Genomic DNA, 20888 nt, shown 5'->3' on the forward strand with positions numbered 1-20888 from the left:
CAAATATTTGAGGTGACTTAGCTGTCTTCAAAGTTTTGATCATCTATAGGGAGTATGGTTTGATGCAAGCTAGGCTAAATACATAATGGTAGTCTTTTCTAAGAAAACAACTTCTAGCATCAAAACTATGCATAGAGTCATAGAATACCGTTAGAGATGACAAACTCCTTTCAACATGCTGACATTTAAAAAGAAGACATAATATTCAGTATGATTTTCAATTTCTGGGCTGCAGCAAACACTATATCCTGTGAGGGTTTTGTTAGAAAGTGCTCTTAAGAAGCAATTTGTAAGAAGATCTTCACAGGATTTAGTGAAGATCTGTAGCAGAGTAAGGCACTCTTGCACTGGTTACCTATACTGAGAAAGGGACTGCAGCTATAGTAACAAATACAGGTAGGCAAGGAGCAAGTAGATAGAGTCCAAGGCTCACAGTGTGAAAACCAAGCCAGCTGAACCAGGAGGGAGGTTGAATCAAGCACTGTAAATTACTCTTTTACTGTGAATTAGTTTTGATAGTCTCGATAAAGATAAATTTCATACTTTTGATACAAGAACAAAATAGGAACTAAAAGGTAACTTCAGCTAATTTTGCTGTTTAGGAGTGAACCTATTTCATCTGAAGCTGGAGGGAGCTTTATGAGACCCTAAATACAGATCTGGGACAAACTTCAGACATCTAAGCTTCAAAAGCTGGCTTGTGTGTTGCAGAAAGTCTAGTCCTGAGTATAAGAGAGCATATGTTTGGATCCAGATCGAGGCAATGATGAAATTGGCAGGTGAAATTATACATGCAACCGAGGAATGAAATACAAACCTGCTTAATCAACATCTGCCAAAACCGGGGATTTCTGTGTTGCAGCTCAATTCTAGCTTGGGAGTGGTTTCAGCAGCAGAATGACATTGACAGCACAGTGCTCGAGACCATACAGGGGTGAGGCCATTCTGCCTATTTTTCCATTGCAGCATCACTGCTAACTGGAAGATGGATTTCAAAATATACCTATCTTGTGTCCAAGCCAGTGACTGGGAAGTTGTAATTCAGCTTCAATTCACTGAAGAGTTTCTGTTGCAACCCTATGTTAGTGAAAAGGAAACCATTCGTGCCAGGCTTTTGTAAGAATGTCAGAAAAGGTGTCGTGAGAGGAGAGGTGCAGAAATTAGGCAAGGGTGAGGATTCTGCCTAAGGGAAAATGCGTCACCTATTACTTTATTATTCTGAATGTAGAGACACTTGGTAATATAGCGCCTGCTAGCAATGATCCATACAGCCCGAAAAGCCTGTGCTAGTGCAGTCTGGCCTCTGGTGCACGGGCCCACGTGTTGTGATTCGCTCATCTAAGAAACTCAGCACCTTCTAAGTTTAGACTCTAAATGAAAAATAAGTGTTATGTTTAAGACAAAGAAATCAGGAGCATCCTTTGCTCACCCACTAAGGAGGCTGCACCTGGGCTGGTGGTGCTAAGTCCCTGCGGCTGGCTGGAGCTGTGTTGACCGACTGCTCAAGACAGGACCTGGAGCTGAGGGGAATCTACTACAGAGACAAGTTGTGAGAAGCAGGGCTGGAAGAGCAGAAAATCCTCCTCTGCCCTCTGTCCCTAGCTAATGAAGAGCATTAGGAGCATCTGACAGCCTCTGAAGCATGACTCAGGCACCCTGGGTAAGTCACTGCTTACAGCAGAAAGCCACATAGAGCCAGCTAGTTGGAAATGCTAGATAAAGAGGCTTCGGTGGATTTTAAACTGCTGTTATTGAACATGGCCTAATGGGGCAGCTTTCAAGTCACTCAGATATTCGTGTGGGAGGAGCAGTACATTTAGTTGTGATAAGGGAGTGAGGGAAATGGGACGAAACCTAGTTTAGTTAAATGTTTTTAACTCTGCAGTTGTAGCAGATATGAACAAGACTGAAGTGATATTTCAAAAAGCTTTTCTGTGTTGTTCATTGTGTCAGATTCTTAGACCAGTGATGAGTACTGTAACCAGGGCAATTCAAGTTGAGGATTGTTTGTTTCATTTACTAAAAATAAGAAAACAGCCCTGGCTCAGTAATACATCTCATTTTTCCCCATTTAAAGCTCTGTAAATGTACTGAGATTCACATAATATAGACACTTACAGAAATGAGAAAGCGAGGAATAGAATATCCTCAGCCAATTTTTTTTTTTTTTCCTGGTACCACATCATGTGTGTTTCTATCATGGATGTTGTTTAAACTGCTTATCTTCATGCAACAAGGATAAGTTGTAAATAACCATTACAGAAGCAATTTTAAAGAGAAACTAGCCAGCCCATATGCTGTGCATTTTACTTGCTATTACAAAGAGCATCCTTTTGTAACGACTGTGGCTAATACTCACAACAATTCAAGAGCCTGTAAATTACTTTCACTCACCAAACTTGGGCACTCATGTATATCTAGAAACAGCACTGGGCTTCCAATAATCTGGGAGCATAAAATGGGTGTCAAGGTGTCTCATACCTTCATTTCAATGCTGCCAGAGCTGCAGAATGGTTCATGTAAAGAGCAAATACATTAAATCACAAGCACTCCTTTCCCTAGATGGAATGAAAGTATTTCATGTAATCCACAGCAGTGCTTAAAATGAATAGGAAATGCATTTATGTGTAGTGTTGAAAGGATCTCTGAGGTTAACAGGGATTAGGGCAGGAATCTTAATCACTTAATGACTCCCCTTTGTTGGTAGTGGTGATTGCCTTGGTAGTGGTGATTGCCTCCTTTCTGTTAAAAATAAATAATTTAAAATGTGATAGTGGGATGCTAAAGCAAGTACTTATTTTTAATTGCAACACTTCTTTTAACATAGAGATACAGAATGTTCTGTGCCTAAAAACCGTAAAACAGTCTTTGCTCAAGAAACTCTTCACTAGTACCTGCAGCAGCTGCTTTCTGGTACACAAAAATTCCACCTCCAAGACTCCTTCTTGGCATCAAAAGTTATGTATTTTCTTCTTTAATATTCTACTGGTGTTCCAAAGCACTAAAATAATATGCAAATAAAAAAGACATTGTATCAAATCCTTAATGCATCCAAAAGATGATGTCACAATACATTGAAAAGATACTTTGGAACAAATAAATCAAGGTTTGTATAAAAATTTACTTAGGTTTGGAAGCAATCTATAGCAGATCAAGAGAAACTGTTGAGATAGAGTCACAGAACCACAGACGGCAAAGACAATCAAAGATAAAGGAAGAAGACAGGTAAGCAAATTAAGAATAAAGGAGAAACGAACTGTATGTTCCTTTAGTTCTCAGGTAGAGGAGTTGGTGTCCAGAATATTACATGTGCACCCGTGCACCTATGGAGGAAGAACAGTGGAGGAGCATTGCCTTCCAGTCCTTCCCTGTAGAATATCCTTTCCCAATGTGTATTTCACCACACTGCACACTATTGCATGTTAGTTTTGCTGTCCCTTCAGCCACTCAGTCTTCTTCCTGGCATGAGGAGATAAATTTCTCCCTAAATGCCATTCAACATTCAAGTTAAGAATACTTGTCATGCTGTGCTTCTTTGGACAGGTGATGAGCAAATCTGTACTGAGACGTACTAGTGTTCAAGGCTCACCTCTCCAGCATCCCCTCTTCCCACAGTGCTTTGCCTCTTCTTGCACTTGCCAGCCTCAGTGGACTTACAGCTCTTCATCCTGCATGACAGCAACAGTATCATGGTAGTAGTGATCCCCAGCGTTCATGCAAGGTTAGACCTACCCACTTGTCCTGGTCTGGTGATGACAGGATCTGTTCATTCATCTCCTGTGAATGAGATGCAGACTCCTTTTTTCCAAGTGAGTTGTCTGCTTGAAGGCATGGTTTATGAGTAAAATCTCTGTCCGCTCATAGCTCACTGGGGAGGTGGCAAAGGAAGCTGAAAGAAAACTTTTTATTGTTCCCCTCCTGACTTTCTGTTCACTACAAACAGCGTGCCCTCTTAAGAGTTAGGACACAGCTCTTTGGCCTTGGAAAGGGCAATCACCAAAGGCCTTCTTTCCATCTCCTTCCTCCTGAAGGAAGGGGTAGGGGTGACTACTGAAATAGAGGGCAGCTACAGGAGTGCACGGTGTGGTGGAAAGCACAGCAGCACTTCAAATAATCAATGCTGAAGAATGCCATAGCATCCCTGTGGTCTCAGCGCTCCTTGTGCAGACAAGCCAGTTGCACTGAGACTCCAGGGTGGACTTTGGTCCACAGATAAAGACCACAAGCTTGGTTAGGAAGCAAAGACTGCAACATGTTTATTGTCAGCAAGGAGCTCATCCTGGCAAGGCGTTAGCTAACATTGCCGTGGCAGGGTATTAACACCAAACCACACCTCATGATCCCATAAATAGCTGTGCGGTTTCCAACTTTTCTTTCATACATTGATCAAAACAAGCTACAGAGATCAAAACAGATTAGATATTGCCTTCCACCCTCACACTGATAGCTGTAACCAAGATGCATCCTGTTTGTATGCTCATGTTATATCCATACAGCATCTGACCATCCTCTACTTAATAACATTGTCTCCCTTACTCACTCTTGGACTGGGCTTTGCATATTCCACTATTCTCCTTTTACATTTAAGCTCATTACAGTTGATAGATTTTGCGTGGTAAATAGCTCCTTTCAGGCCCACGTTGTTCAGCACTTCAGCAAAGCCTTTACATGAGCTGAGCAATGCTTCAGCAAGACCCACAATGAATACCAAAGATGATTTTTTTTTCATTCATGAGTATTGCTTCTCCTGATAGCATAGTAAATTTTGCTTTGTCATATGTGCTTCAGCTACCATTTCCCCCAACAGAGATACTCCAGATTAAATCACTTTATTTACAATAAGAAACAAAAAGGTTATGTTTGCTCCTTTAGCTGGAATTGATTTCTGTTGATTGAGTAGTGTGTATGTAATGTTTAACTTACTATCTGTTGTGTCTGTTTCAGGCTCTGTTTGATGCCTGGGCAACTTTTAATCCTTCCTTGTCTCTTCTGACCTAGCCTAATCTCTGTGTGGATACACAATTAGAAATCCAGAGTGTGATTATAAAAGTCTTTTAGAAATACTATGCTAATGGTGTATTTACAGCAGGAGATGTGGGTGTTTTCAGTAGTTCAGCAAATGAAACCTCTACAACTATACAGAAAATTAGAGGCCACTTTTGCAAGGTGAGTGCATGCCTGCTTTTGAAAAACACTTTTAGCTTTCCTTTTTAACAAGGTGGCATTTACCATGTGTACAAAATACTTGCATACTCCAGTCAGGAAAATCAAACCATTCTGTAGGACTGACTGTTTCTTGGCAACAGGATCAAATGTCCGACATGCCTGGTGTACCGTTGTGCGACTTTCCATCACGTGCAGAGTGGCTTGTGTAATTGGGATGGTTGTATCAAGGCCTCCATGGTCAGAAGGGGGATATCTTTCCTGCATGTAGTTTAGAGAACGGCCCCAAAGATAGGATCCACCTGCGCTGTGGGGAAGCAAGGCTTAAGCCTTTGCTTTTGATTCTGAGGGAGCAAAGCTTGAGCTTAGCTCTCATACATCCCGAAGAGTTTTATTATGTGTTTTTTGAATTTTCTGTACTTTTCACCTGAAGGCATCAGGGCTATTTTGACATCTCTTTTTTTTTTAAATCACGGTATGTAACTGTTTGCCAGACAGTCTTGTTGAAGGGAAAAAAAAGGAAGGTTATCTTCTGTTTCTTTTTCCCCAATGCCTTTAGTGCTGTGCTTTTTTGTGCTGGACTTATATTTGCAGAGAACTGGGAGGTATCTCCCCATCTTTTCTCTGCTTCCTGGCTGGACAGAACATGTGAAGTGGATCCCACAAAGTAGTCCAGCTAAGGCCAAACAAAATCTTTTGCTTTGTTTCTGTATCAGTTTGTTTCTGTACTAGTTTGTGTTTGTTTTTTGTTTTTTTTTTTTTCTTTCTCTTGCCTCTCTCCCCACACAGTCCTGAGACATCCATAAATTGACCAAAACTCCTTCAGCAGTGTTGTTTTCTGGCTGTGTGGCTCCTGCTTCATGCCAATGACACTTGGTGGAGCCTGGCTGCCAGGACAGGTGGTTTGTACCTGCCCCACTGCCAGCCCTGCCTGCATTGCTGCCTGTAGTCGTGCGCTCCCAGCACAGCCTCTCTGTGCCCTGCTGTGCAGCAAATCTGTAGCTCTGCCTTTTGAGTAGCAGAATTAGAAACTGAGTGGACTGAAGTAGCAAATGTTTGCATACAGCTCTGGCAATCAATGATTTCTTTCAGTCAAGTTTATTGCACTGATATCCTTCTTATAAATCCAAGCAGAGTTTCCATTCTCTGCTTCCTGCTCTGTTAGCAAGCAACAGTTTGAGAGGTCCAGAACTGCGCTTATAACATCAGGCCAGTAGTATTTTCTAGTGTATGGGCAGAATTCACAAAACTTGGGGTTAATATACTGAGCATATGAATAAACTGATTGCTCTGGGGCTCCTGGAAAGGGAATCTGACTAACATCTCCTCTAAGCTTATTGATGGCTGTGAAACAGAGACTTAGGACTGGCTGCTTCCATTGCCATTGCTTGGAGCACAGGGCAAGGGCAGTACGAGGAACAAACTGATATAATGCTGTTGGTCTTTTGTCCAAATATCCTTGCCTTGTTCCTGTCCCCAAGGGTGCATAGGGACAGTATTATTTTATAAATGTATTAATATGGCAAGTGGTGAATACAGGTCCCAGTGCTGGCAGCCCTTTCCATCTGCTCAACCATTCCCTGAATGGTGGCATTGGGTGTTCAGGACACATAGGCACCTAAAGAGTGCATCAGTTTAGAAAAGCCAGACTTCTGGACTTCAGGAATCTGAAATATGAAAGCATGTGGAATAATTGCTGTTTCTGCTCTGGAGAGGTAATGAGGTAACCATTTCTCTGTGCAGCTACATGCAAGATTTGTTTCTGTGTATTACAGCCCTGTACCATGCTCTTGGTAATATTCTGACCTGTGCCCTTCCACACAGCTCAGTGTTTTCGGCTTCTGTAAGAGCATTCATGTACTCAGATACATATGTAGCTTTGAATGAGGCAAAGATAGCAGCAGCAGCAGCAGGCACCACTGCTGGTGTCAACTTTTGACTTCCTTTTCTACCTTCTTACCTTTTTCCCTTTCAAACACTTGTGGAACTGGAAGAGATGGCCAGCTGCTGCTCACAGCTGGCAACCTCTCAGACTTGGAACAGCAATCTTAATCCAGTTCTTGTTTTTCTAAATATGGCCTATTTCAGGGCTCCTTTCACAGCAAGGCTGCAGTGAAATCAGAGCTCTTCCTTTTTTGTTCATTGATGGCTGCACTTGTTTCCGTGTTTCTTCAGAACCTTTTGTGCCATCCTGTTTCTACTATTTTGCTCAGGAGTTCTCCTATTTTTTCCCCTCTCTAGTCCCGGACATTTTGACAAGATAGGATCAGATCTGCTCAGGGGGATCACAGGGTATTATTGCAAAAAGGAGGTGCTGCTCAGCCTGGGGTTCCACCCTGTGCCCTCTACTCTATCACAGGTCCCCTCACCCTGCCAGTATTGTTCATAGCCCAGTGAAACAGAGCATGTGGGAGTCACAATGAAGGAGTTCTGTTCCAGCTTCGCCGAGCACTTCTGGGTGCTGTAAGGTCCAGCAGTGCTAAAAAGTAGGTGCTGGTTCTGGGGGCAGAACTCATGAGGTTGACCTGGGAACAAAAAGAGGGCACTACACTATTAAGGGAAGAGTAAAAATGCAATATTAGGCATCGCAACGACATGCTAAGTGCAGTGACACCTGCACTGAAACACTAAGGGGAGGAGCACGTCTGCAACTTTTGCCTCCTATGTAGCTTAATGGGACTGGAAGAATAGGTGAGTTAACTTCTTGCCCTTAGATTCTCCCTCACAGCCCAGGGTTTAATGCACTCACAGAAACAGTAGAAAACTGGGATTTCTAGGCTTTCCATGGAAAAACTATGGGGAGAAAGTCTCCACAGCTAATCTTAATTGTAAAACATCTATAATGGACTCGCCTAGCTTCAGGGAGGTTTCTAACCATGACTAGCAGCAGGTGCCTGGGCCCAACTGCAGACACAGAGTAAGAGTTCTCTGATTCTGCCTACTCACATGCTGCAGCTCCTGGTGTAGGGACTTCCCAAATTGAGGGTAATATTTTCCATTTAATAGCCCTTAACTTTTCTTCCCTAGATCTAATTACTTTTTGATCCCATTTAGAGTTTTGGCCTCCACAGCCTCCTGTGGCAGATGGTTCTGTAGTTTAAATATACTTGGCTTTAAGCCTGCAGTTTGATAATTTAATTTGATGCCCCTTTGTTCTGACATTATGACGATCTGAATAATATTTCTTCTTCATCCACTCATTATTTTATATACCTCTACCATATTCCCACCTGCGGTCCTTTCTTTTACCACCTCAACAATTCTAGTTAATTTAATCTTTCATCATGCAGATGTCATGCCATACCTTTGATCAACTTTTTCACTTTTCTCTGTACCTTTCATAGTTGTATTGCATCCCTTTTGAAACAGGTGACCAGAACTCCAAATAGGAACCAAGATACAGATATGCCATGAATATATACAGTGGCATTTAATATTTTCTTTGTCCTCTCTTTCTGTCCTAGTAATTTCTATAGTTCCATTTATTCTTTGACACCACAGATACGAAAAATGGTATTTTCAGAGAACTATCTAGTGGCTCCAAAATATCTTCCTTAGTGATAACAGGTAATGTCAAGCCTACCATTGTGTACAGTTAATTAGGTCTGTTTATTCCTCATTCGGATTCCTTTGTGTTTGTCAACACTGAATGTAATTTTATCTATACGGATTTGAACAGAATTTCATCAGTGTTGCTTAATACCATAAGATCCTCTGAAATCTGCCTTCTCAGTAAGTGTCTGCTTTACTCCTTTGAATTGTACCCGTATGTTTTCTAGCTCACTGAATTGCCCAGACTCCAGATCTTTGTAGAGCTTACTTGCCTTTTATTAAGTTATTAACTTACAAGAGGCACTGAAGACTGGTGAGAAACTGGTTTTGTAAACAATGAGCTGTTACTCAAAAGCAGGCAGAGTGCCACCATTCTTTCAAACTCATTCTTTTCAATTTCTTTCTTTTTAAAAAATTAGGTGTTTCCTGAGGACATGTAAGGAGCAAGTCTGTTTGCTACTGGATAAATTCAATTGTGATGCTGTTTTCTTCATTCTGAATACCATTGGGAAGGAAATTGGTGCCCAGTTTGACAAACAGTATGTGTCTAATGGCACAGCCTTGGGCATCCAGCAAAGTTTTGTCCTGAAACCTGAGGCACTTGGGCCTTCATCAGGAGTGTAAGCAGCTTTGCCTGAACAGTCCTTCTGGCCGTAAGTGGTCGTTGAATGCCTGAAGTAATCCTTCTGTGTAACTGCCCTTCTTTTCCCTGCACCCTTTGATCAGCCTGTTTCACCTCTAATAAGCCAATTTGCATGGCTTCACCGTTTGTGAGTGTGCTGGAGTTCTCCCTTTAGAAAGAGAAATATGGTCCATGTCGAATCCCACATTTCGCTTCAGGAGTATCTTTTCGTTGTTGTTTTGTTTCTTTTTATTGTTGTTGGGGTTTTTTTGTTATTTGTTGGGGTTTTTTTTCCTTTCAGAAATTCAAACTCACAAACCACAAGGGTAGGGGACAGTGTGAAATCAAACCAAAGTCCTTAGGTGCAGAAGGAACGTCTACACTGTGGAGAGTTCCTTGCTATGATACTGAGCTGCTCTTGCTAGAATATGCCTAGATATGTCAAATTTTAGAGTAATATAGAGATGCCTTAATATGAATTCCAGCTCATACCACCTTAATTTCTGATCTCATGGCTTACTGCAGAAGATCCATCTAAAGTACTTGAAAAAGAAGAATGCCAACCCAGATGACAAATGACAGAAAAATAAATAGCAGAATGGGATCTCCTGGTTGCATTGTTACTTACCTAAGGAATCAAGTGAACCTGACTGAAAAAAATACAAAAAAACCAATCAACCCAAACCACAAGCAAGAAGCAAATTAAAATGAATAAATTATAAACTATGCCCCTTTCAAAATTACTACCACTATGCAGAGTTTGACAATTAAGCAATAATTATTTCTCATTTTTTAGGTACAACTTTGAATTTGGAAATATATTTATTATAACTTTACAAAAATAAAACATATTGCTATAGTTATTTTCATCTTTTAAGTTTAAAAATGTTTGCCAATTCTTGTTGAAATGCATTAGATTTTGACAAGGAGGAAAAAAATTGAAGAAAAAAGAAACCTTTTGAACACAATCCTTTTCAACTGTCACTGGGAATAACCCTTGTTATGGACACAGCATTAGGTGAAAGACTGCAGGTTTGACTACTGCTGCTTTTGCTCTGGCTTTGCTATATAACATAAATAACAGAAGAGTATGCATTTGAATCTTTTTTTTCTTTTTTTTTCTGAGTAGCTATGAAGGATCCAGTTCCTGAGGGTATTTAGACAGCAAAGTATGTGGATAGGCATATAAAAGACTTTTACCCTGAGGTACTTAACTCCCATTTCAATGGTCTTGCAATTCTGTCATGCAATCATTATGGAATGGCCTAGGAACGACCTTATAAGGGAGCAAGAACTTTTAAAAAGGATTGCTAAATTTCCTGATAACAGAAGCGAGCAATAGATGATAGATCCCCCCCATTACACTTTCCTGTGGTGGCATCAACTCAGAGACTCTGGAGTGAGCTCAGCCTCGTGGCTGCCCAGCTCCCGCAGAGGGGACGCTCACAGCAGGAAGAGGGCAACTACCTGATTCCCCCTTTCCCTCCATGGCAGCCGTGCCACGCTCTTCTTCCACTGGCTTCAGCTCAGGATCCTTAAAACTCCAGGCAGGCACTATTGGCTGGCACTGGGATTTTCCTAGGACAACAGCGCTTCTTTTTTCCTCTGTCAGCCAAACTACTGAATTTATTTTTTCAGCACAGAAATTTTTATTTTGGGAGTCACAGTGGAGAAAGGCTTATGTGGCCAGTGAGCTACATGTGCTCTCATAACAGCTAGCTTTGCTTTTCCTACCAGATACATTACTTGATTTAGCCCTATTTTTGAGTTCAGCAGTTGTTCTTTCTTCATTTTTTTTTACTGTAAAACTGGATGCATGCCACATCCAAAGACAAATTCTAAAATTATTTACTTTAATGTAAATAAATAAAGAAATGGACTTGGCTCTCCCCTGTGCTTCTTTTTTTTTTTTTTTTTTTTTTTTTAGAACATCTGTGTAATTCAGGTTCAGTCATGGAATAATTGAGGTTAGAAGGAACCTTCATATGAATGAAGGAAGATTGCTTTGTTTACTCTTTATTTTCAATGAGTGGGAAAAAATCACACCACTGGAGGTTAATGCTCCTTGCAGTTCTGTATCCAAACACAGAAAGCCCAAGATAAATAACTGCCTGTGTTCCTTAGAGGGGGTGTTACAGTTTATGCAATTTGCCTGACTACAAGAGAAGACTAAATTTAGGTACCACATTCAGTCAAGAAATTTTAATAAATACCTAAAACAATATTACGCTATGGCGTTCAGAAAGAACTAGGAAAGAACTATCATTTTCTTACATGATATATTTTTACTCCTTTACCTATACTCCAAAAATTCAAAGTTCAAATGCTTCTTCCTATCCTTTGCATCACTCCTTTGTGTTTAACAGGACGGAGACACAAAGGAGATGATCAACCACATTTCACTAACATGACATGGAATTGCAAATATCATGTATCAATTGTTAACAAATGAATTTTCTGACAATGTATAGAGCATTAATGTTCAAAAAAATCTGTGGATCAACATGTTCATAAGAACTGTCCCTAGTTGTTTACTCTAGGGCCTTACTTTCCTCATAGTGTAAATGGGCCTGAAAAGAGGATCCTAGAAATGTAACATGGTTTTAGCATAAAGCAGAATCAGCCTATTTGTAAGCAGAATGGTTTAAAGGCTGGAATGTCTCTTCTGCTTTGAAATATATGAAAAATGTAGTGAGAAATGCCTTTGGGACACTTCGGCTGCTTCAGGAAAATCTCCTTTCCGTGTAAAGCTGGAGAGATTTTCTTGAGTATGATGAAAAGAATATCCTACTTTTTTGTTGTTGTGAATCAGCTCTAATTATTGCTGCCACATTGTAAACTGAAGGGCTTATTCAAAATCTAGTCAAGGTGTTTCATGACATCTCACTAAACTTTGAAACTAAATATCGAGTCAACTGCAGAAAAACATCATGCTGAGTGTAATAACATGTCAAAGAAAAACTTTTTAAGACCAGTACTTGCAAAAATAGTCCTTCCTCTTATTAATTGCTTTAGAATAAAAAACTAACAGGAAGTATTAGACCTGTAGATGTACTATTAACAAGTATTTTAAACCTTAAGTTTCCTCTGCAAGGGAATGTTAATTAAAGGGAAAGAAAAGCAAATTTTCAAGGAACCTTAATAATTTCCTGATTTTTACTGTATACTGTCTACCCTTCTTCATTCCTCTGCTCAGTCTGAGATTTTCGAAGGAAACAAGGCTATTTGCACATCTTCCATTTACAAGCATGTCAGTAAGTGAGTATTAAACTTCAAATCTTCTTGCAGCCCACTGAAATGATTAGCCTTAGATGAAAAACACCCAGAGGTTCTTCGCACACATTTGATCCTAAACATCTGATGCCAGATACTGTTCTCGTAAGAAAAAAAGCAATAGCGTCCCAAGCGGATAAACATCATTTGCTACCAGTGGCAACAGAGCAGGAGAGCAGCAATGAGCAGGAAGGACGTGGACAGCACAGGGACACGGTTGCACTGGCTGGTACCTGGGAACCTGATTCATGAGTGCCGCAGCAGCTGGACTGAGCAACAGGAGGCACAGCACATGGTCAAATTATCAAGGGAATGTAACAGCCTTGAAACTCTGCCTTCTGCTACAAACAATACAGCCACACTCATGCCCCAACTATGACATCTTTACTTCATCTGTATTTCATTGCAAAAATGATGTCCGGCTGCAGAGCTTGGCTTTGAAAAGAAAGGAACAGAAAAGTTAGTCTTCAGTTTAACTAACCTTCTACATGTAGGGTGCACTCTAGCTCATCTGAATTTGTTATTTGCAGTGTAGAAATTTATCTCTGAGTTAGTCACCCCAGGCTCCCTTTAGAATCAATGAAGGGCTATAGACACTTTTAGGACATCAGTCATCCAGTCTATTTTAACCACCAACTTCAGTGACAGATGAATTACAGCCCAGAAGTACCTACTTTTGTCAATTGACAGTAAAGGGAGCCTAGAGTGATTAGTTCAGATGTAGATGTTTATGCATTTATCCCACTCTCTACAATGTCCTAATCAAGCTCCCTAAGCCCTTTTTCTACAAAGAAAACTGGTTAAAATCTTTTGTGTCAATGGTGTCCATCTAATTTCATGAACTAGTTTCTGTTAAAGGAAGTAATGTTTTTTGAGATGGAAAGTAAGCTTCTTGAGATATTTTTATATGCTTATTTGCAGCCTAAAGGATGTGGTTGTGTATGTAAATGGAGAAGCTTTTTCAAGAAAAGCCCTAAAGGCACTCTCATGCTCTTTTTTTCATTAAGGGGGAGTTTAAACACAGTGATTCAATCAGAATTCAAAGTTGTCCCCAAAATCTTCTTGTTTAGCATTTGTATTCTGACTAACTCTGAGAATATATTTTAGGACTTTGTGAAGTGTGAAAGCTTTCTTTCGGCTACATCTGCTTCTGCTGTGTAAGTACTTGTTTTCAATTTAAAGGTAAGCTGGAAAACTTGGAAGAACAGCTTAGTCATCCCACAAAAGAAAAAAAACTGGCTGTGAGCAGAGAGGGCCCAGGCTGTTTAAGAGGTGATTTGATTAGAAGAGACATCTAGACTTCAGTAAAGCCTTTGACACGGTTTCCCACAGCATTCTCCTGGAGAAACTGGCTGCTCATGGCTTGGACGGGTGTACTCTTCGCTGGGTAAAGAACTGGCTGGATGGCCGGGCCCAAAGAGTGGTGGTGAATGGAGTTTACTCCGGTTGGCGGCCGGTCACAAGCGGTGTTCCCCAGGGCTCTGTGTTGGGGCCAGTCCTGTTTAATATCTTTATCAATGATCTGGATGAAGGGATCGAGTGCACCCTCAGTAAGTTTGCAGATGACACCAAGTTGTGTGGGAGTGTTGATCTGCTTGAGGGGAGGAAGGCTCTGCAGAGGGACCTGGACAGGCTGGATCGATGGGCCGAGGTCAATTGTATGAGGTTTAACAAGGCCAAGTGCAAGGTCCTGCACTTGGGTCACAACAACCCCATGCAACTCTACAGGCTTGGGGAAGAGTGGCTGGAAAGCTGCCTGGCAGAGAAGGACCTGGGGGTGTTGGTTGACAGCTGCCTGAATATGAGCCAGCAGTGTGCCCAGGTGGCCAAGAAAGCCAATGGCATCCTGGCTTGTATCAAAAATAGCGTGGCCAGCAGGAGTAGGGAAGTGATCGTGCCTCTGTACTCAGCACTGGTGAGGCCGCACCTCGAATACTGTGTTCAGTTTTGGGCCCCCCACTACAAGAGAGACATTGAGGTGCTGGAGCATGTCCAGAGAAGGGCAACGAAGCTGGTGAAGGGTCTGGAGCAGAAGTCTGATGAGGAGCGGCTGAGGGAGCTGGGATTGTTTAGCCTGGAGAAAAGGAGGCTGAGGGGAGACCTTATCGCTCTCTACAACTACCTGAAAGGAGGTTGTAGAGAGGTGGGGGTCGGTCTCTTCTCCCAGGTAACAAGTGATAGGACAAGAGGAAATGGCCTCAAGTTGCACCAGGGGAGGTTTAGACTGGATATTAGGAAATTTTACTTCACTGAAAGGGTTATCAAGCATTGGAACAGGCTGCCCAGGGAAGTGGTTGAGTCGCCATCCCTGGAGGTATTTAAAGGACGTTTGGATGAGGTGCTTGGGGACATGGTATAGTGGTGGTCTTGGTAGTGTTAGGTTTATGGTTGGACTCGATGATCTTAAAGGTCTTTTCCAACCTATACGATTCTGTGATTCTATGATTCTGTGACATCTCTCTTGAGTGGTAATTGAGGTTCATAAGTTTGACGGCCAAAGCAATAATCAAACATATGTCCAGAAACAACAACTAGCCCCTCTGCATCTGTCAGTGTAAGCTCTGTACAGGGTTTTTTTCCGTAGATGTGTTCTAGAGGGAACTTTGTGAATTGCAGTGTCAGAGAATGAACCCTGGAGATGCTCAAAGTACCAAGTTTGACAGACTCTAGCTTTCAGTGGATTCTCATGAGCCCACACAGCCTAGGAATCTGAGCATCCTTTTACACGTCTGACAAGAATTAAAATGGAAAACTATGCTAGGCATTATCCATTCAATACTTATCAGAGAAAACAATCCACATGTTCTTAATTTAGCTGTGAGTGTACTTCAGCCAAAGGAAAACAGCAAGAATGTTATTAAGCCCTCAATTTTAACTAAAAAGCATTGGGGATGCTTTCCTCTGGCGTGCAGGGTGTGAACCACTTCCTATGACTGTCTGGCAGTTTCACTCAACAAATTGCTACTATTGGGACTCAGACAGTGGCACTGGTCTCAATACTTTCTACGGACTTCTTGCAGCACATTAGAATTGAGGATTCTGCTTGTGAATTTCTCCTAGGCTGGTAGCAAGCATTTGTGGCCCTCAGTGAACTTGGGCTGCAAGATGAAAATGTTCTGCAGACCTTTCTGTTTCCCTGTGATTGCTGGAGATGCAATTTGACAATCCTGTTGGCTTCTCCACAGCCTGCACCATTACATTTGTCTCATTGTTGAGAGCTGGAAGGGAGGTGAGCTTGTTGCATCAGGCGCTCCTATGGAATGAGGAGATAATGGTACTTTTTCTACTTCCCTTCCTTGGTAACAGCAGAAAGAGCTGATCCAGTTTTCCTAAGTTTGACCAAATGCTACCTCTCTGTGTCCCTCTGCTCTTCTTTGCCTGTACCTATTTTGCCTAAATTGAGGAGTTATAGGTAGCTTAGTAGTGGTGACTTAGTAAACAGTCACAACAATAGTACTTAGCCAACTATTGTCACAGCATCCACCACCCATGACCACTCTGCCACCTGAAAGCCAATGATGTTGGGGCTGGGCTGAGCTGGGGTCTTCAGATTGACCACGCTCAACTCTTTTCTCCAGAGGAAAGCAAAGACTTTTACTGTCTTCACCAGTCTTTGGGAGAAAATTTCTCCCTGACCCCAAATCTGGTATGTAGTATAACACTTCATGCAAGCAAGTCAAATGACTTCATTAATCATCTGCCTCCCTTTATCTTTGTGGCTGAACACTCCTTGCTGACAAATTTTATAGCATATGATTGGATATATGAAAAAGCCTGTCATTTGTCTGTTAACTTTTTTTTCTTTTTAATTGAATGACATTTGAGCAGGTTGCTCAGCCTGAAAGAAAAGACCATGCAGGTATTTTATAACAGATATCTGTCATTTTCTTGACAAGCAGGTGTTAATTTATACTCCTTTTTTGCATATGATATATCAACATTTTTCATGAATGTCATAATCAATATCCAGTATTTCATTTTCTGCAACAGCTTTTTTGCCTGATATTCTTCAGTAAGAGTCATCCAGACACAAAATGTATGGGATCTCCTTTTTCAGAAGCCAAGTCAGCATTGCAACAGTTTTTTTTCCAGCAGATTGAAATAAAATAGAAAAAGTAAAGCGAGAAAGGAAAATAAAGAGTGGAAAAATTAACACAGTAGAAATATCTTAGAAGAGTCCAGTAGCTTTCAGAAGTAGTATGGTTAGCTAAAACGGAAAATTAGCAATATGTTATATTCTTGTGTAAGCATAAATGAAACAATTACAAGAATTGTCAAGGGAAGTCACTAAAATTGTTTTTTTGCTGAAGGGTCTTTGTATATACAACATCCAGTCATATTTATTGCCTCTTTTACTTCAGATGAATTATTAGAACTCAATCTGGCCACTGTTGTAAGAGATAATAAAAAATGTTTTTACAAACACATTAACAACAAAAAGAGAGCCAAGGAGAACCTCCCTCCTTTCTTGGATGCAGGGGGGGACATTGCCACCAGGGATGAGGAAAAGGATGAGGTACTTAATGCCTTCTTTGCCTCAGTCTTTAATAGTCAGACCGGTTATCCCCAGGGTATTCAGCCCCCTGAGCTGGAAGACAGGGATGGACAGCAGAATAAACCCCACATAATCCAGGAGGAAGCAGTTAATAACCTGCTATGCCAGCTGGACACTCACAAGTCTATGGGGCCAGATGGGATCCATGCAAGAGTACTGAGGGAGCTGGTGGAGGAGCTTGCCAAGCCACTCCCCATCATTTATCATCAGTCCTGGTTAACAAGGGAGGTCCCAGATGACCGGAGGCTTGCCAATGCGACACCCATCTACAAGAAGGGCCAGAAGGAGGATCCAGGGAACTACAGGCCTGTCAGCCTGACCTCGGTACTGGGGAAAATTATGGAGTGGTTCATCTTGAGTGTGCTCAACAGGCATGTGCATGCCAATCAGGGGATCAGGGCCAGCCAGCATGGCTTCATGAAAGGCAGGTCCTGCTTGACCAACCTGATCTCCTTCTACGACCAGGTGACCCGCCAAGTAGATGAGGGAAAGCCTGTAGATGTTATCTGCGTGGACTTTAGTAAAGCCTTTGACAATGTCTCCCACAGCATTCTCCTGGAGAAGCTGGCGGCTCATGGCTTAGGCAGGTGTACTCTTTGCTGGGTAAAAAACCGGCTGGATGGCCGAGCCCAGAGAGGTGTGGTGAATGGAGTTTACTCCAGTTGGCGGCCAGTCACAAGCGGTGTTCCCCAGGGCTCTGTGTTGGGGCCAGTTCTGTTTAATATCTTTATCAATGATCTGGATGAGGGGATTGAGTGCACCCTCAGTAAGTTTGCAGATGATACCAAATTGGGCGGGAGTGTCGATCTGCTTGAGGGTAGGAAGGCTCTGCAGAGGGATCTGGACAGGCTGGATCGATGGGCCAAGGCCAATTATATGAGGTTCAACAAGGCCAAGTGTCGGGTCCTGCACTTGGGTCACAACAACCTCATGCAATGCTACAGGCTTGGGGGAGGGTGGCTGGAAAGGTGCCTGGCGGAAAAGGACCTGGGGGTGCTGGCTGACAGCCGCCTGAATATGAGCTGGCAGTGTGTTGCTGGTGCGTGTCCAGAGAAGGGCAACGAAGCTGGTGAAGGGTCTGGAGAACAAGTCTTATGAGGAGCAGCTGAGGGAACTGGGGTTGTTTAGCCTGGAGAAAAGGAGGCTGAGGGGAGACCTTATTGCTCTCTACAACTACCTGAAAGGAGGTTGTAGTGAGGTGGATGTCAGTCTCTTCTCCCAAGTAACTAGCAATAGGACGAGAAGAAATGGCCTCAAGTTGCATCAGGAGAGGTTTAGAATGGATATTAGGAAAAACTTCTTTACTGAAAGGGTGGTCAAGCATTGGAACAGGCTGCCCAGAGAGGTGGTGCAATCACCATGCCTGGAAGAGTTCAAAAAACATGTAGATGTGGCACTTCAGGACATGGTTTAGTAGGCATGGAGATGTTGTGTTGACAGTTGGACTAGATGATCTTAAAGGTCTTTTCCAACCTTAATAATTCTATGATTCTATGATTCTATTTCTCTTCAGCTCTTCTCTCTCTCTGGTTAAAACATCTGTATGCTATATCCATGTTTATTGTTCACAGAATAAACATCCCTTTTTTCAGGGTGCCACCAAAACATATATACTTGTGACCTTTAATTTCTTTCTCTTTCTTACCACATATATCTAGCTGCATTAAAATTTTCTTAGTTTGGTGTATTTACTTCCAGGTACACCCAGATTTTCACCTCTACCACTCTTTATTACTGTCTTTATTTAGATTTTTGAATATAAATATTTCTTTCCAAATAATCTCCAGTCTGTTCAGAATTTATTCCTAACTATTATTGTTTTTAACAAAAAACATGGATAATAGTCTTGAGGTGGGACTAAAGACAGAATATGGAAAAATGGAGTAGTAAAAACAGGCTAACTCTATGTTTGTGTGTGTTCTGAAATAATGGCAAGTGGATGCACGAGGCTTCATGAGCCATCATCACTGGAATATGGCAAGATGCAGGTTGGGGAAACACAGATAAAACCAGGAAAGCTCAAGTGAACACTTTGCATAGGATGTCCTCCCTGAACTGAACCACCATTTAAGTGCTACTTAATTTTTAATGTTAAAGAATAATGATCAATGAACGTATTCATAAAATCATATAATCATATAATGGTTTGGGTTGGAAGGGATCTTTAAAGATCACCTAGTCCATGGGCAAGGACATCTTTCACCAGATCAGGTTGCTCAAAGCACCATCCAACCTGACCTTGAACATTTCCAGTGATGGGGAATCCACAGCTTCTCTGAGCAACCTGTTCCAGTATCTCACAATCCACATTGTAAAAAATTTCTTCCTATGTCCAATCTAAACCTACCCTCTTTCAGTTTAAAACCATTGCCACTTGTCCTGTCACTACAGGCCCTGCTAAAAACTTTGTCCCCATCTTTCTTATAACCCCCTTTTATATATTGAAAGGCTGCACTAAGGTCTCCCCAGAGCTTTCTGTTCTCCAGGCTGAACAACCCCAACTCTCTCAGCCTGTCCCCATAGGAGAGGTGTTCCATCCCTCTGATCATTTTTGTAGCCCTCCCCTAGACCCGCTTTTACAGGTCTATGTCTTTCTTGTACTGTAGACACCAGAGATGGATGCAGTACTCCAGGCGAGGTCTCACAAGAGCAGAGTAGAGAGGGAGAATAACCTCCCTCGACCTGCTGGCCATGCTTCTTTCTACGCAGCCCAGGATACGGTTGGCTGTCTGGGCTGCAAGTGACCATTGCCAGCTCATATCTGATTTTTCACCCACCAGTATCCCCAAATCCTTCTCTGCAGGGCTGCTCTCAATCCATTCATCCCCCAGTCTGCATTGATATTGAAGATTGCCCTGACCCAGGTGCAGGACCTTGTACTTGGCCTTGTTGAACTTCATTAGGTTCACATGGGCCTACTCCTAAAGCCTGTTAAGGTCCCTCTGGATGGCATCGCTTCTCTCAAGCAAATCAACTGCACCACTCAGCTTGGTGTCTTCTGCAAACTTGCTGAGGGTGCACTCGATCCCACTGTCTATGTAATTAATGAAGATATTAAATAGTACTGGTCCCAGTAGGGACCCTTGAGGGACACCACTCGTTACTGGTTTTCACTTGGACATTGAGCCAATGACTATAACTTTTTGGATGTGGTCATTCTTTATCCATCTACAGTCTATCTGTCACATCTGTATCTCTCCAATTTAGCGGCAAGAATGTTGTGCAGACCATGTCAAAGGCCTTACAGAAGTCCAGGTAGATGACATGTGTAGCTCTTCCCTTGTCCACTGATGCAGTCACTCCATATTCAACTTGATACTTTTCTTGCTTGCAGAAGTCTGTATCAGGAATAACTCTAAGGCAATTCACTGAGTTACCCTGATGTGAAGTTACAGCCAGTAAAATCTGTCCCCGGTTTACAAAGCACAATGAATTCCTTTACTCCTTGTCACCACTTTAAACAGGGGAGTTCACTCTGAAAATTGAGGATGAGCATAATATAGACATGACAAAATTTTACATTTTCTTGTAGGATTCACAAGCATGAATACTTAACCTGTGTTATGTTTCTGGAAAGGTTTTTCACTAATTAGCTGTGGATAATTACAAGTAGGATAATGATGTTCATAGTATCTCTTTACTCATTTTGGACTTATGGATACAAAGGCAGAAGTGAAAGATGTGCAGATAAAGAGCACACCCATACAGAAACTTCAATGACCT

The sequence above is a fragment of the Mycteria americana genome, chromosome 3 (assembly GCF_035582795.1).
Source record: "Mycteria americana isolate JAX WOST 10 ecotype Jacksonville Zoo and Gardens chromosome 3, USCA_MyAme_1.0, whole genome shotgun sequence".
NCBI lineage: Eukaryota > Metazoa > Chordata > Aves > Ciconiiformes > Ciconiidae > Mycteria > Mycteria americana.